This window comes from Symsagittifera roscoffensis, chromosome 2 (assembly GCF_963678635.1).
Source record: "Symsagittifera roscoffensis chromosome 2, txSymRosc1.1, whole genome shotgun sequence".
In the NCBI taxonomy this organism is placed as follows: Eukaryota; Metazoa; Xenacoelomorpha; order Acoela; family Convolutidae; genus Symsagittifera; species Symsagittifera roscoffensis.
Genome location: NC_087063.1, coordinates 34615117 through 34631191, shown reverse-complemented (window position 1 = coordinate 34631191; position 16075 = coordinate 34615117). Strand labels below are relative to the sequence as shown.

At 44.1% G+C, this 16075-nt stretch overlaps 1 protein-coding gene across 8 annotated transcripts in view; it reads right to left on the bottom strand.

Annotated features, from left to right (window-relative positions):
* LOC134840740 (alanine--tRNA ligase, cytoplasmic-like) overlaps nucleotides 1-15728 on the bottom strand; it is a 155808-nt gene extending 140080 nt beyond the window's left edge. For all 8 annotated transcript variants that reach the window (XM_063856754.1, XM_063856753.1, XM_063856757.1 and 5 more), the window contains exon 1: nucleotides 15717-15728. The gene's annotated coding sequence lies outside the window, so the exon portion shown is untranslated. The remainder of the gene's footprint in view (nucleotides 1-15716) is intronic.
* Nucleotides 15729-16075: the final 347 nt, after the last annotated feature.

Genomic DNA, 16075 nt, shown 5'->3' with positions numbered 1-16075 from the left:
TGATCGCATGTTTCTTCCGCCGATGCTGTCATGCAGGGTGCTGCCTCCGCATACTTCGTAAAATGGTCGATCATTACCAATACCTGATTATAGCCCATTGCTGTCATGCAGATTTTCTGATGATCAATTTGCACCACTTCGTTGAATCCCGACGACTCTATTGACTGTAAGGGGAACCTTAGTTTCCTGGGATCCTTCGCCTGCTGACATGACAGGCACGCGGCAATCCACTTTTCACGAGCCTTCTTCAATCCTGGCCATTCGAATCGTTTCTGTATCCTGTTGAACACTTTATCCACGCCTTGATGGCCCATCTGATCATGTGAGCGAAAGAGCAATTTGGTCTGGTACAACTGTGGTAACACTATTGAATTGTATTTGTAAAGGACCTTGTCCTCCTCCTTACGTTTACAGGCTACAGTTCCGTCCTTGTTCAGGAAAAACAAGTCTTTTCTCTTCAGGTAGAATTGCTTCAAGATCTTGTAGCTGTCTTCTTCCAAGTCTCCCTTGTCAGATGCTCCATTCTCGATCCATCTCTTCAAACTGCTCGTCATTCTATCATTTCGTTGAGCCCTTAGGAGATCCGACAGCCTGTACCTGGCTTTCAAATACGTCTTTACCACGTTCACTTGCCCACTCATGATTTCCGGAGCATGAGCATCGTCCATCAACTTGACACAACATATCTTTTTCAAAGGCGTCGCTTCCTGCACAGATGGTTCCAGATTGGTACGGACGACCGTACCATGCGGCAGCAATCTGGTTGGGCGTTTCGAAACTGCTATCAGCTCGAGCTCATCTGCGGCATTATCTATCACAGTGCCCTCCTCATCTGAGGTGTACCTGTCCCTGTCTGGATCCTGATGTGTTTCTCGGTCCAGCCCGCGCTGCTTCCAGTCTACCAATAAGGAGTGGATCGCGATCTCCGACATATCGGAATTGGAAGTTGTTTCAGATGTGTTGTCCCAGGACTGGGGCCTCGAGTCAACACTTGAGCCGACTGATTCCCCAACATCATATTCCAAGTTGTGTGAGATGTTTCTCGACTCCCCGGACAAAACTCTGTCCATTGGTTGCTTTGAATCCGACTCCCCGGACAAAATTCTGCCCCTAGACGGTCTCGTCAACCTCTCCCCGGACGAGTTGTCCTGCACGGGCTCAAAAGTGTCTGACTCCTCAGACAATTCGTCCTTGACGGGCTCGAAGGTATCAGACTCCCCTGACATTGTCTCGTCCCCGGACGAACAATCTGGGCTCGGCTCGTTTTCTTCTCTTGCGTCCGTGAAATGCACTCTCCTCGCGAAGCTAGATTTCGACTTGATCCTGACTTCCTCAGTGGCTTGGGTCTGATTCAGTGTTCCATGTTCAGTGAACGAAGTTCTCAACAAGACCTCCTTCGGCATCGAGCTCACCAGCTGGTTGACTATCGACCTGCAATCCCGTTCAACGCCTCTGCTGCGAATGGACACTGGCCTCTTCTCTTCTCTCTCAGTGACATTCAACCGCTGCATGGTCTCCATCCACTCACGATCATGTCTATCCACTTCCCTGTCCAACAAGTCACGGAGCTTCCCCATGACGTCCGGCGCCACGTTCACCGTCCTGTTCAATAGAGCAATGCTGTTTATACCCAGCCTGGTAAATTCCTGCTGTACCAAATTGGATCGGACTAGCAGATCCAACGGAACGGGCTCTTCTCTGGCTAAAAGCTTTATCTCCGCGGCCGTCTCCACTGGAAGGTCAGGGTGTCTAACCACCTAGTAAGTGGCAGTTTGTCGTAGGTTTCCTTGTCCTGAAATGAAAACCCGTCTTTGATTTCTGATTGGTTAGCCTGCTTCTCCTCGAGGCGCTCATAGAATTCTGTGTTTTTACTGAGGCTATCTGCGTTCTGGTGCTTGTCACGGGTACGGTGCTCTATGATCATGTGGTATCCATCCAGGCGCACGATCCAACGACCAATATAACTTTGGTCCATCGAATAGGTTTTCAGCCAGGCAAGGGCTCGATTATCCACACGCAACGTGAAGGGAGCACTCCCCAAGTAGGCCCTGTATTTTTCCACGAAAGTGATCACCGCGAACATCTCCGTTTTTGGTATCACTCAGGACTTTACTCCCGAAGGCTATCGGACAAAGAACCGTTCTCCCGTTCCACTCCTGCTCCTGGTGAAGTATGCCCGATATCGCAACCACTGATGCATCCGTGTCCAGCACGAACATCCCCTTCTCTTTTGGCATGCCGAGGACCGGTGACTCGCAAAGTTCACGTTTGATGTTCTCAAATGAAACTTGTGCCTCATCGGTCATAGTGAACTTTTTGCCCTTGTTTCTCATCAACCGCTGCATGGGATTTATTTTGTCAGCATACCCCTTGATGAACTCTCGATAATAATTAGCGAATCCCAAAAAACTCATCAGCTGTGTATCTGTTTTAGGTGCCTTCCAGGTCAGCACCGCTTCAACCGCTTCAGGATCTGGCCTCACTCCATGTTTATCCACCAGGCGGTCCAGATACTTTATGGAATCTCTGAGGATTTCACACTTAGAGGGTTTACATTTCAGCCCGCCTGCTTCATGCAAGAAAACACCTCCTCCAACCTCTCTATGTGGTCTTCTAAAATTGGAGTGCCTGGGCCATCAGTCGCTGGAATGTGGCCGTCGCGTTGCACAATCCGAACGGCATCCTCTTCCACTGGAACAATCCCAGCTCGTACGCGAAGCCTCTTTTTTCTCGATCTTGCTTTCGGAGTGGCACTTGCCAGAACGCAGAGCCCAAATCCAACGTCGTGAAGAACTTCGCGTCTCCCAGCTTGGATAGGCTCTCATCGATGCGGGGAATCGGGTATGCGTCCTTTATAGTCACTGCGTTCAGATAACGGAAATCACAACAAAATCTGAGTTGTCCCCCTTTCTTTTTCGCCATGACCACGCCACAAGCCCACGGGGACTTCGACGGCTCGATCATATCGTACTCCAATTACATCTCGATTTCCTTCCTACACGCTTCTGACTTGTGAGGGGTCATCCTTCTCGCCCCCTCCCTATGAGGTACCGAGCCCTCTTCTATCTCAACCTCGTGTTCTACAAAATTACAGCAACCTATGTCGGCCTTATGTTTCGAAAAAACGTCTGCGTTCCGACTTAGCACCGCTCTGAGCGAATCTAGTTCCTTGTCTGATATTTTACCCTTCAAATGTTCTATCTCAGGTAGGACTGGTTTATTCGCTGCTAACTCTGTTTCTGTCGGCCTCTCAGGAAAGTTGGAACAACTAGACAGCCCATCATCTGTTTCCGACTTCATTGAAAACAATTTCCTAGAAGATTTCAATTCATTCACTCTCTTCATTATACATTCTTGGTTCGCATGCAATGGAAATTTAGTTACATCAAACTTTTTCAAGTTCTCCACGCTCTGAAAGTCTGTGTTCAGAGGCAAAGCATAGCCAAGTTTCTTTCCCCTCTGTATTGTCACTGTTGTTGCTTCTGTGTTCAATAACACACTCACACAAAGTCCGTTCTGAGTGAGTGAGAAGCTTCTTCCTAAAATAGCCGAGCTTTTACTTTCTGGATTTGGTACCAGACACACCTGTCTGTCATTGCTGAGTTCATTCAAGTTCCTCATCCTAAACGTCGCTACTAACGGCTTGGTTTGGTTTTAATCTAACTTTTCGATCCAGAAAAATTGGCACCTTGGCCTGGTTAATTAAGATCTTATTAAGGGGTCTCTTTTCATACTTTCTCTCAGGATCCTTCCTCGCAACCTCCTCGCAACTTCCTCGCAACCTATGTGCACCGCATCTTGTTCGAGCATCGCGTTGTGTCCGATTCGTCTAACCTTCAGCTCCTCTTGACCAATGTATATCCGGCCAATCTGATCGTTCGCATCAGTTATGTGAGCTTTTGTGTAGATATTGATGCAATCCACATTCATTAGAATCGGGTAAGGGCCATGGACATCGATGTAATGTCCATACACTTTCATCAGCCTCGGACCTCCTGTTGTGAGCAGCGCTCGCACTGCCCTGGAGTCCAGTTTGGGATCTTTCTCCTTCAGGTAGTCGGCATAGATGTCCAGGTGGACTAGTGTAATCTCGGATGGTTCACTCAAGTTCTTGACCACCTGGTGCCCTGCGACTGAGATAATGGACATTATTTTCGTCCCCTCCTTCGTCATGCCAAAAGTTCTCCCAGATATAACGTTCAGTTTTAGTCCCTGCTTCCTGGGTTCCTGTTTGTCTTCTATTTTCGTCGTTTTACCCAGAATAATAAAATTTTCCCGAAGATCCGTGCTCTCCAGCTCCGACCTTACCCATTGCTCTACTTCTTTCGTGGCTAGCTCCTGTTTGACATTCTGCAACGCTGTCCTTGCCGCGAGACCGTAATCCACCTTGAGTGGGTTAGCCGACTCTGCCTCCAGGTTCGAGGCTACCACCTCGTCAGGCAGTGTCTTCACCTTCTTAGTCATGAAGGTGCTCGGTGTCGTTTCCTTTCTCCGAGACTCGGCCTCGTTCATCAGACGTGCTCGACTGGCCTTGACACCCGAAAACGCCTCTTCGTTGCGGGGATGTTTCGCGTCCGCCACTGCATCCCAAAATTGAGTGCAACCCGACTTGAAGTGTCCCTCCAAATTACAGAAGAAACACCTCGGACCATATTTCATGATGAGCCCTCTGACGTACTCTTCGTGATCCTCGTCGGTCGCGTCGACGTCCTCGAGAAAGTAGCCTATTGCCTTCATATTCTGTTTGAATGCAGAACACGCGGAAACGTGATGGTCAATCGAACCACAATTCGCACACGACCTCCTCTTATCCATGTCATCGCGAGGTTTGTACCAACTGGAGTTCGCACCAGTGTTTGTCCCGCTATAGTTACCATAATTGCTGTAACGGTTTTGCGTCCTCGGTTTTATGAGTAAATACTCGCGTGACTTCATACGCAAATCATCGGGCGTGGGTACCTGGTCAAGTGACAGGGTGAAGTGTGTGGCCAACATCGTCTTCAACTCCTCACTCTTTACTCCGTCCATGAACTTCGAAGCAATCGCCAAGTTTCGCTCGGATATTCTCTCATCGGGATTGCTTCTCCTCCTAAGCAATTCAAGGTTGTCCAAAAAATTGTCTATGGATTCGTCATCTCTTTGACGCCTCTTTTCGAACTTCACCATAAACTGGTGCCCTTGTACTCCAGAGCCGAAGCGATTCAGCAGGATGTCGAATATTTTGCGAGCGCTGTCTCTCTCATTGGCTCTTTTCGCCTTTACACAATTTAGTGCAGTACCCTCCAGGTTGCTCGTTAGCGCGCTGCATTCTTGTTTCTTGGAGAGACTCTCTTCCTCAAAGTGTAACTTCATCACCTCTATCCAAGTATCAATGCAGCCGTCTGACTCATCTTTGTATGACTTCGGCTTTTTCAGTGTCCTTCTTGACCTCTCTCCTCTCTCGGTTGACTTCGAGATTTTGGTGATGAATGTTTCGAGAGGTCTGTTCAGAGGCTCAAACATCGAGGCATACATCGTTGTGTCCTGTGAGACTGTAGTCAGATCTGGTACTGAACTGACTTGTGGCACAGTTGGCAACCTTGTCTCCGGGGTAGCATCTGCCTCCGGCGGGACTGGATTCGTCCAGTCAGGCCTCGACGGGGCTGCCCTTGGCCGCTCCTTGTTCCTAGGTTCGTAGTTCGTTCTCGAGCTTTGCTGGGCTCTGACATTGCTGCCCGTACCATCTCCATCATTCGCATGGCGTGAGCGCTCCCTTGGGTTGGAACGCTCCTGCCAATTGCTCATATTCAGGATCGCGTCAAGCTTCCGCATCATCAAGTCAGACTTGGCATCTAACCTTTTCTCCAGGCTAGTCATCGTGTGGGCGTAGGTACTATCATGATCGTTCAACAATCGCTCGATCTCTCTCGTCATTCTAGCCTCTCTTTCCTGTGACTCCTTGTTTGCCTGTGCCAGGCTCTCCGCCAGGTATTGATCGGTGTTGCGAATCAATTGAGCCTGATCAACCCTCGCCTGCGACTTCACGTGCGTTAGCTCATCTCTCAGATTCTCTCGACCCTGGTGAGCTCTCTCGTCAACTTGATCTATTCTCTTAGTCATGTCCCGTCTCAGTTCATCCAGACCATTCATTACGCCAGCGAACATGTCACTTATGTCGCCAGTGGCCCCAAATGACGGGGTTAGTCCCAAAGAAGATGAGGTCAACTGCGGCTGCAGCCTGGTGCTTGATGACGCACCGCCTTTTTGCTTGCTCATCGACTTCATCAATCTGTCGAACGTTGATGACGCTCCCATCGTTATCCCATCTGACATGGGCCTGGTCGGCGAGGCGGACGACGCCTTCCTGCTCATGTCGTTCCTTGGGCACGGTGTGAAGTTCACATCCGGATGGGTTATCTCGGGGTAGTCATAACTGGAAGATAAACCTTCAGTCCGTAGTGACGCCATGCGCTCATCGTACAAAGACTTCCAGCTCTTCTTGGCCTTCGAACCCGGTTGTTCTTCACTCGGGCTTATACTCGACATCATCGCGTTGTGGCTCTGCTTGGCCAGAGATGATTGGGTATTAGCTGAATGTGAATTTTCTCTCCTCCACCTATGACTCTTGGTCTCCGATTTGGACATTCCCTTGAATGACACTTCCTCTCGCGGCTCGACCTCGGAATGCTCCGAGGTCTCTTCCGTCCTCTCAACTTCCTCCTGCTCGAGGTCCTCGCTCGGCTCAAAGTCGGGTCGAATGAGCGTCCGTTCTCCTTCATCAAAGGGGTCCACAAGCGTTTCGCTCGCGGTTCCGGCCTCGGCGCTCCGCCCTTGTTTGCCATCGAGGTTTTTCTCGCTCCTTAGTTTCATTTCGCTCACTGAAAGATCAGGTTGACCTTTAGTCGATTCGGTTTCGGCAAACACGTCGGAGGCGCTGCTAAACGAGGACTGGCTACGCCTAGTTTTAAATTTTCGCGTGCTGCCCTTGCTCAGCCTGGGAATCTTAGTAGTCGATCCCAAAGAGTCCCTGCGCTGCATACTTTGTGACAAACAACAATATTCTTATTATTTAATGGCGATGCACACGTACCGCAACAAGTTCAAGTTAAATTACTTAACGCTGCCTCTTCGATCTTCTAGGTATCAAAAATGTCTCTTAAATTTCTCAATGACAATCTTAGCGATTCAGCTAAAGTTACACACAGGGCCTACTCAGTACTGATACAATGCTAACTCATCCTTGTTGTATAGTATAACGGTATCACAAAATTTTCACAAGATATAATCAATACACAAGACACAATTGATAATCAGATAAGAATATCCTACAGGTGACAACGAACTTTCGTCAGTATCAATTTATCGCCACACAATTTATCAAGTCACTGCTTTGTTAAAATCAAACAATCTTTGGTAAAAAGCAGTGATGATTCAGAAACAGATCAATAAAACTTAATCTTAAAGAAAAAGACTTCCCTCAATCGGAACGATCCGAAAGAACGAAGCCCAGGACACAGTCTTCTCAAGTGGGTGTGTATTTGCCTAATACACCCACCAAGGTCTTTTTTTAGGTGTCCCGCGATTGCCCGTTCTGTCCTACTAAGTAGCTCAAGGCAACCTCTGACCGAAAATTTCTAAAGTCTATGAAAAAGCTCCCCCACACCGGGAACGCTCCAAGTGCACGAGAGCAGGGAACAACTTTTCTTCTCAAGTGAGTGTGTATTTGCCTAATACACTCACCGAGGCCTTCTTTTATTTGTTCCCGGATTGCCCGAACTTTCCTATTACATAGCTCAAGGCAACCACACAACCAAAATCACAATCAAAAAAAATTTTGTTCGGTTACTTCTGATACACCCAATCTAGAATCCAAAGTTGATCACGAATTTCTGGGTCAAAATGGACTCCTATAATCCTGATAAGCACGCCTAATATCCTAATATGATCCTAATTAAATGGATATTTTCCGTTTCCCAAATTGCCACAGAAGGTTTCCTCAAGTTTCTAACAATGAAGGTTGTTAGAAGGTTTAAGTCACTCCGGAGGGTTACTTCGGAGGGTTGTTCAGACACCTAGCCTACTCCGGAGGGTCGCTTCGGAGGGTACCTTAGTCACCCAAGAGACTTCGGAGGGTCCCCCTTCACTTACTAAGTAGGGTCAACAAGAGGCTTAATATGCTCCAGAGGGTTACCTCGGAAGGTTCTTCCAAAATTTTCAAGGTTTTGAAAAGGGCCTTCAACTAGCTTAAGAAAGCGTCAAAGCAAGCTAAATTCACTATGGGGTGTTGTTTTTAACTCCTTCGGAGGGTCTCATGGAAAATCCCCACTAAGGAGGGTTGCTAAAGTGCTCAAGTCACTCCGGAGGGTTACTCCGGAGGGTTCGGCAAAAATCAGGAAAAATTGTTAATTTACCGCAGTATAGCCTCTGAATGCGGCGTAACTTGCTTAAAACCAGGTTGGTTGACACGGTCAACCTTCCCAGCAGGATAAAAGTTGTTTTGATAAAATTTTCTGCCGCCCGGAGGGTTACCTATAATTTGGAACCTCCGAACCAACAAATTCTAAAAAATTTTTCTTTTCCGAGATTATCAACCCAAAAACAGTTGCGGTCCGAAAAAGTGGTCCAAAACGTCGACTTATGGTACCAAAATTATCCCGATCGGTTGGCTAGTCTTTGAGAAATTGCCAAAAACGTGTTTGTCCAAATGGCCTTTTTTCACCACCTATATAGGTTCTGAGAAACTTTTTCCGCAATTCCTATTGAACGTGCCTAGTAAATTGAAACGAGCGTAGTAGTCCCTGTACGGCACTGGAATTATGCAAAAAACCGGACCAAAATTGGTTTGGAGACAAAAATTTGGCCAATAACTATCAAATTTGGACCCTCCGATTCCTTCCTTTTCCAATTCTTAAGTCGTTAGCTCTATCTACGGAGCTAATCGGAGGGTTACTCAAGAATTTTTCTGGCAGCCGAGCACGTTATGCTAGCACGCTCCTAACACAAAAAGTTTTATTGCTCTAACTCTAAAAACTCAAAAACTCGATCCCCAAAATAGATTGACAAATTTCAGAAAATTATCGAATATTTGATCGAAAAGTTTTGGTTTTTTCCAACTTTTACTGAGTCTTTTCTCACGCGGTTTCTTTAGTTAGGGGATTGAACTACGTAGCTACTCCCTACATAAAAGCTTTTTGCTGTTCGGAAAAGCTCGGATATCCAAAAATTTGGGGTTCTGTAGTTTGTCAAAAATCAGTAATTTTCGACAAAATTTGGGTGTTTCTTGGGTCTAAATAGGACATAAAAAATATATAGTAAGGACAATAATCTATTAGCAGTCGTTAATGAATATTATTATACCCTCCTTTGCACCAAAATACCCGAATGAAGACCCGTAACTCGGAAATCTGTGATCGACGGAGGGTACAATCGGACCGCGCCAATCGTGCCCCCCACCACTCAAGTTTTAATGAAATAGTACCCGAATGATACCAAAATTGTTTCAATGATACCCAACAGTCGTTGTGGATGTTGTCCCCGATGTCCTTGTTGAGTGTGGAACACGTCGGTCAGCTTGCCACTCTACCCTCCGGCCACCGGCAAAATCACCATTAACGTGCTTAAATACTCAAATTACACTCAAGGGAGGGTATCCAACCCTTCACCAAAACACACAATTTTTCTATCAGAAACGATATAAATCAATCTGAAACAACAACAAACAGGAAGGTCAGATCACATCTCGTCCGGAAATAACATATAAACTGTCACTTTATGTTTTTTTTACTGTTTTTGGTCTTTTTTGGATTTTTTACTGTTTTTTGTTCTTTTTTGTTTTCAAATAAATTTATTTTTGGCTTTTTCTTGGTTATGCACTATTTTTGTTTGGTTTTAAGCTTTTTCTTTAATTGTTTTTGGTCCCGGGACCTCGGGACAAGCGGGCTCTAGATTTCCCACCTAACCCTCCGGCCCCCGGAATTTTTGGTGTTAACTAAGTTAAAAAGCTAAATAGTACTAGACGGAGGGTACGCACCTTCCCCCTAGTACAATAACGGTCATTAAGGCCTCTAACTCGGGCATACGCCCGGAGCGGAGGGTTCGTCGCTGAAACGCTTGCTGATCATGATGGTCTCATGCCTCTAAAAACGTCTATGTAACATTCGCCCAAATACTACACAGCGACGGAGCGTAGAAAAAATACCTAATAACGACTGGCAGGCGTCAGTTACCTTAATCCTACTCGTTTTTCACCGTCTTAACCTTGCCAGTTGATTTTCTGGTCTGTTTAGGGCTAAGTAAAAAGTTACCATTTTTAGGCCATCAGTCAAACGACTTTTGATCAGCTTTCGTTTACATGCGAACACAACCACATAGCTGAGTCTCGGATCCTCAGACTACGTGATTGCTATTAAAAAATCGGCTCGAATACTCTATTTTAATATGTTTTTGTGTGACAGTTCTATATTAAATCCATTGGAGATGGATTGACCCTTTCCTCTTTCTAGCTACTCATATTCTAAAATATCAAATAATACCGGTGTTAATTCAGAGTTTTACGACATCCAAGTAGCTAAAAAGTCAGTTCTATATAGTCCCTTTACATACAACAGTCTCTGGGGGACCAAGCCTCCGCTCCCGTAATCTTCCCGAGATAACGTTCTTATCTCTTCCAATTTGTGGCATGGGAGGGTTCCGTGGAATATTCCTTCCCCACTGAAGCTTCCTTCTTCACCAATTCCCACTGCTAAGAGTGTTATCGTGTGTTGTTGCCACGATAAGAGGCTTCGTATTTCTCGTATCTTCTGCGACCGTTTTCCACAATATTTGTCGTTGTTCTGTTTTTTTCGTCCTTTTTAGTCAAAATGGCCGTCTTTTTGTATTTCTGAGAAATGTTCACTCTTCGATCGAAATTTTAAAAATAAAAATTCTAGAATATTCCTACCCTCCTTCGCAATACTTTTTCGTTACTAAGGCCTATATTCGTTTTCTTTTGTGTCGCCGGAAGGTTGCGCTGTGCCAATCTGGCAGAATGGCACACGAAAAAGAAATAGACTATAGAAATAATAATAACAATAATAAAAATAATCATAATAATAATGATAATAATAATAATAATAATAATGAAGGATTTAGGATAAGTTCCAGGAGAATTGATTCTCTGTCACTTTCAGTTTATTGAGTCTCATAGAAAATCAGTTTTGCAGTATTGATGCAGTTTGTGCAGTCGCAGCATAATCTCCAGGTGCAGGGGAGGTTTTCTTTGAATTTCGCAGTGAAGTAGCGCCAGTAGATAGTTGTCAGTTCTTTTTTGCATTGCGTTGATTTGATGACATCTTGGTTTAGATGCCTATTAAATATATTTGAAAGTGAACATGCTCATTGCCAAAAATCAGATTTGCATTTGGAAGCATTTGCTTTTCAGTTGGAAGCATTTGCTGGTATAAAAGGGTATTGCGTGAGATCTTGTTATGCCTGTATCAATAATCTGTACATACTTCTCCCAATCAATGTCAGTTTTCGAGTTGATAATCCTAGGAAAAAGTAAAACTACATGCATTTCATGATGTAAGGACAGTGGTAGTAAGTGAAGTCTTTGAAGACGCGATTTATATGAAAGCTTGTTTGTGCCTAATATCCAGATACTTGCTCGACGTTGAACCTTCTCAGTGAGTGCCAGTTCAGAGTGGTTTCCAAAGAGACGATGCATAGCTGATTTTTGGCACTACATATCCTCTGTTTGCATTCTTCTTAGTGCTTATGGTCGAGCTATTGGCTAGGTTTCTTTTTAAAGAGAAGAAAGCTTTTAGCGGATCTAGTTTTAGCGTGTTCCGTCCAAGACAAGTTGTTTGTGACTATAAGTCCAAAATCTTTCATAAGATCCGTTCCTGGTATATTCTGTTTTTTCATGCAAACAGACATACTGCCTTTAAACTGAAGGGTTTTGCATTTACTTAGGTTCAAACACATAAAATTCTTGGAGCACCAGTTCCAAATTTTATTCGAGTCGATATTCAGGGTTATTGCGTTATCTGAGACAATTTTATAGTCTTCAGCATAGCCGAAGCAGTTGGACATGGCCACCGTTGGCAGGTAATTTATGTACAAAATAAACATGAGTGGGCCAAGTATTGATCCCTGCAGAACCCCACGTGTTATTGGCAGTAATTTTGAGATGCAATGCCCGATTCGCACCTGCTGGTATCTATCACTGAGATAATTTTTCAGTAGACCAAGGCACGCGCCACTGAAGTCGGTATGAGAAAGCTTCAATTAGTTTCAGGTGGTTGAGTTTATCAAAGGCCTTTTCAAAATCGAGATTCAGGGATGAAAGGTTATTTACATTCTTGTTGTCGTACATTAGATAGATTTCGCGGAGATAGAGTATGATGTTAGTAATGGTTGAGCATTTCGTTCTGAAACCATGTTGTGAGTTATGCAGCAGTTTTTGCACCTTCGAGTACATTTTATCAAACATCAGTTTTTCTAATACCTTCGATGTAGCATTCAGAAGACTGATTGGCCTGTAATTGGAGACTACCTGTTTGTTATTTTCCTTGTGGATAGGCACTATTTCACTTACTTTCCAAGTAGATGAGAATTGCTGCTTGTTCGCAATCATATTGAAAAGTAACATTAATGATTTTGAGATGGAGCTCCAGAGCTGTTTAAAGAGCAGGTTTCCCATTCTATCAGGTCCTTTTGACTTGTTTATGTTAAGATTTTTTAAAATGTCTTCTATTTCGATAATATTAAAATGAAAATGATTTAGGAGGGTCGCATTATCACTGTCTAGATTTGAATCATATGGAATGTTGCTGTAGACGGAATGGAAATACCGGTTAAAAAGTTCAGCTTTATATTGGTCGGAGCGAGCTTTTTCACCATCAAGATACATTTCACTTGGCACAGTAGTAGAACGCCGAACGTTACGCAGATATTTTTGAAGTTTATCAAAACGTCCTTCTTTGGAAAGTTCTCTCTCATGGTTTTGCTGATCCATCAGAAGAGCATAGGCCAGGTTTGTTTGCGATTTTTCCAACTTCCTGAGGTTAGCTTCGCTCGGCTTTTTAGTATAATAATTAGTTAATGTAGCTCGGATTTTAATAAGATTAGAGGTTGAGGGGCTTACCCAAGGCGGCAGGGACAGCCGATGTTTAGTTTGTAAGGGAATGTGCTTTATTAGAATACTTTAAAACCACTGGTACCACAGTCTAGTCGTAAAAAATCGACGTTTCTGTAGCAGTATGGCATGAAAGGCTCCTCAGCTAATTGATCGTTTATGGCTCTCCAGTCGGCTTTGGTATACGCAAACTTTGCAAAGTCGAGTTCAATTTCATGTGGTCTGTCGCGACGGAACGATTCGTTAGACTGAAATTGAATCCTTGCCTTGTAAGGCAAGTGATCGCTGGCGAAGTGGCTTTTCAGAAAGTTATCAATGCAAACATCAGAAAGGATATCCCCATTATTGCATAAAATCACGTCCAGTAAGTATTTTCTATGGTCGATTTTAATTGCTTGTTCATAGTTAAAGCTGCAGAGAGCATCCAATACCACCTGTTCATTCTCAGCTCTGGATGTCAGTGTAGACCAGTCAGTTAGTGCAAAATTAATGTCTCCTAATAATATCACATTTCGAACTGAGTTTTCTTGTTGCACATATCTGATATGGTTTAGAAGTATCATCAATTTATTTGCTGACCAACAGTAGGAACTGTTTGACGGTGCGCTATACATGCAGCAGAGTAACATGGGAATTTTGAAGTGAAGTATAGTGATTACACAGTCTGGTGAGTCAAACATGATTCTCGTGTGGGGTATATTCTTTTTCACTCCAATGAGGACTCCTCCATGCTTAGTCTTACCATTTTTACTGGGACGGTCACTTCTATGTATATCAAACTTCGGCAGAAAGAGCGCTGCATTGTCTAAAATTTCGGTGAGCCAGGTTTCCGTAAGGACACTATATCATAGTTATCATTAACTTGTAGACTATTTGAGAGATCAGCTCTTCTGTTGTAATCTAGGATGCTCCTTACATTGAATAAAAGAACAGTTGCGTAGTGGTTTAGTCAATCATTAGCCTCCTTTGGGTCCTCATAGACAACCCATTTGTTGTGTTGTTGTATTAACAGTTTCCCATCGCGGATACTGAGGTCTTTCTTGTCAATTTCTTCGTTAATAAGTTCGCGACGTTTTTGTAGCGCCTCATTTTCTAGTGTTGCTTCCTCTCGTGATAGCTCACGACTGAGATAGACTGGCTTGTCGTACGTTTTCAGTTTGCTTGCCGAGGAAAGAATAAGCCGGCGCTGCCAAGGATTGGACACTTTGACTAGTATTGTTCGGGTTTTCGTATCGTTTCATGGTCCAAGTCTCAGTAAATCGTTGATGTTGCAGTTAACTTCAATGTGGGCAAATACCTGCTGGATTTCTGCAAGGTCGTGTTTCTGTCGCTTTCTAGGATCTTTGTCGTCTGATTCTTTGATTTCTCGCACTCGTATTCCCTCAGGGACCATTGTTGCTTCAGGTGTTTTGCGAATGGTTGCTACTGGTTGATTTACTTGCGTTGTTTTAGGTGGATCAGATTTTTCGATAATTGCAGTTTTGATTTCGAGAAGAGAATTTTTGAGTTCAATCATTTCTTTCTCGATGTTCGTAGTTTGGCTTTGATTGGTTTCTTTTACCTCCATTTTTGCAATGAGAGAAATGATTTCATCGCGTTTGTTTTGCTCCACACAGTCATTGCACAATAGCATTACATTTGTCTTCAATTCAGTTATTCCAGCTATTGCTGTTGCACTCAGATTGGTACATTTTTCGGTTAGGTGAGTTTTGCAAGAGCAAGCTATACATATGAAAAGTGGGTCACGTGCACGCACTGGTCCTTTTCGTGTTTTGCAGGCTTCATCAGAAGCCGAAGTTACTCGGGAACGAGTAGCAACTTTCGCTTTCTCGACCATTGCAACGACTGGGAGAATAGATAGGTAAACCTATGGTTCCCGAAAGGGGAATCCTGCGGCTTACTGTTTCTACTCTGAGGCTGGGAACAGATATGTAAACCTATGGTTCCCGAGAGGGGAGACCAGCAGTTCAGTTTCTATTCAACGAGAAAAACTTACTTAATAGGTGCAGTTGCAATTCCGAAATTGACACTCAAATGTTGCCAGGTGACCTTCTCTATTGCACGAGTCTGAGTATTTTGTGTACAAAATCTTGTTTTTCAGGTTGCTCTGGATACCTCTTAGACCCTCTTTGTTTAGATGGACTTCGTCTCCTTTAAGATGGTATATGCAGTAAATTTTGTCGCACAGACCTCTGTATTTCCAGTTTCCTTTTTTGTTCTCAGGAATCCGTTCACGTCTGATGCTTTCTTTCTGTACTCACCGCGATGTGGAATGCCAAGGATAAAGATTTTTGGGGCGCGTAGGGATAACTCTTCTGCTAATTTTGAAATCTCGTTGGCTATGTCCTGTTCGGAGACAGAAGATGGTACGTTGCGTTCGTATGCGTCGTTACCACCAATGAAAAGTACAATTAGATTGTATTTACCCATTTCCGACAAGAAGTCGATCACACTGCCAATCCGAGCTCCAGGTAGAGACAAAATGTTGAAATTCGGAAAAATTAGATTCCTTACTTGAGAGTCTGCAATCAGCAGGTGTCTAGATGAAGACGTTCTGAATTGATGATAACGTCTATACATTTACACGGAGCAACCACGGCTACTCCGGAGAAACATTAACCTATTTAATAAGGTCAATTCGAACCAGTCAATTCGACCAAGTCGAACCTTCAATCTATACATAAAAAACTTGAGGAGTCTTTTATCGCGTAGCAATTTTTTGAAGTTTATCAAAGAAGTACAATTAATTAACCCCGAAGTAATCTGCATCACAGAAACTTGATTAGATTGCAGCCCATCCAATGGGTTCTTTGTGTATACAAACTACCACACTGCAGCATTCTCGTCGCTTAAAGTTGGTGAAAATGATGTTACAATGATTCTCTGTAAAAACTCAATTGCGTTTCTGAGTATTCCAGATTACTGCCATTATCTATCCTGCAATTTTTCCCAATATCTCAACTCTGATTATTTGCGTCT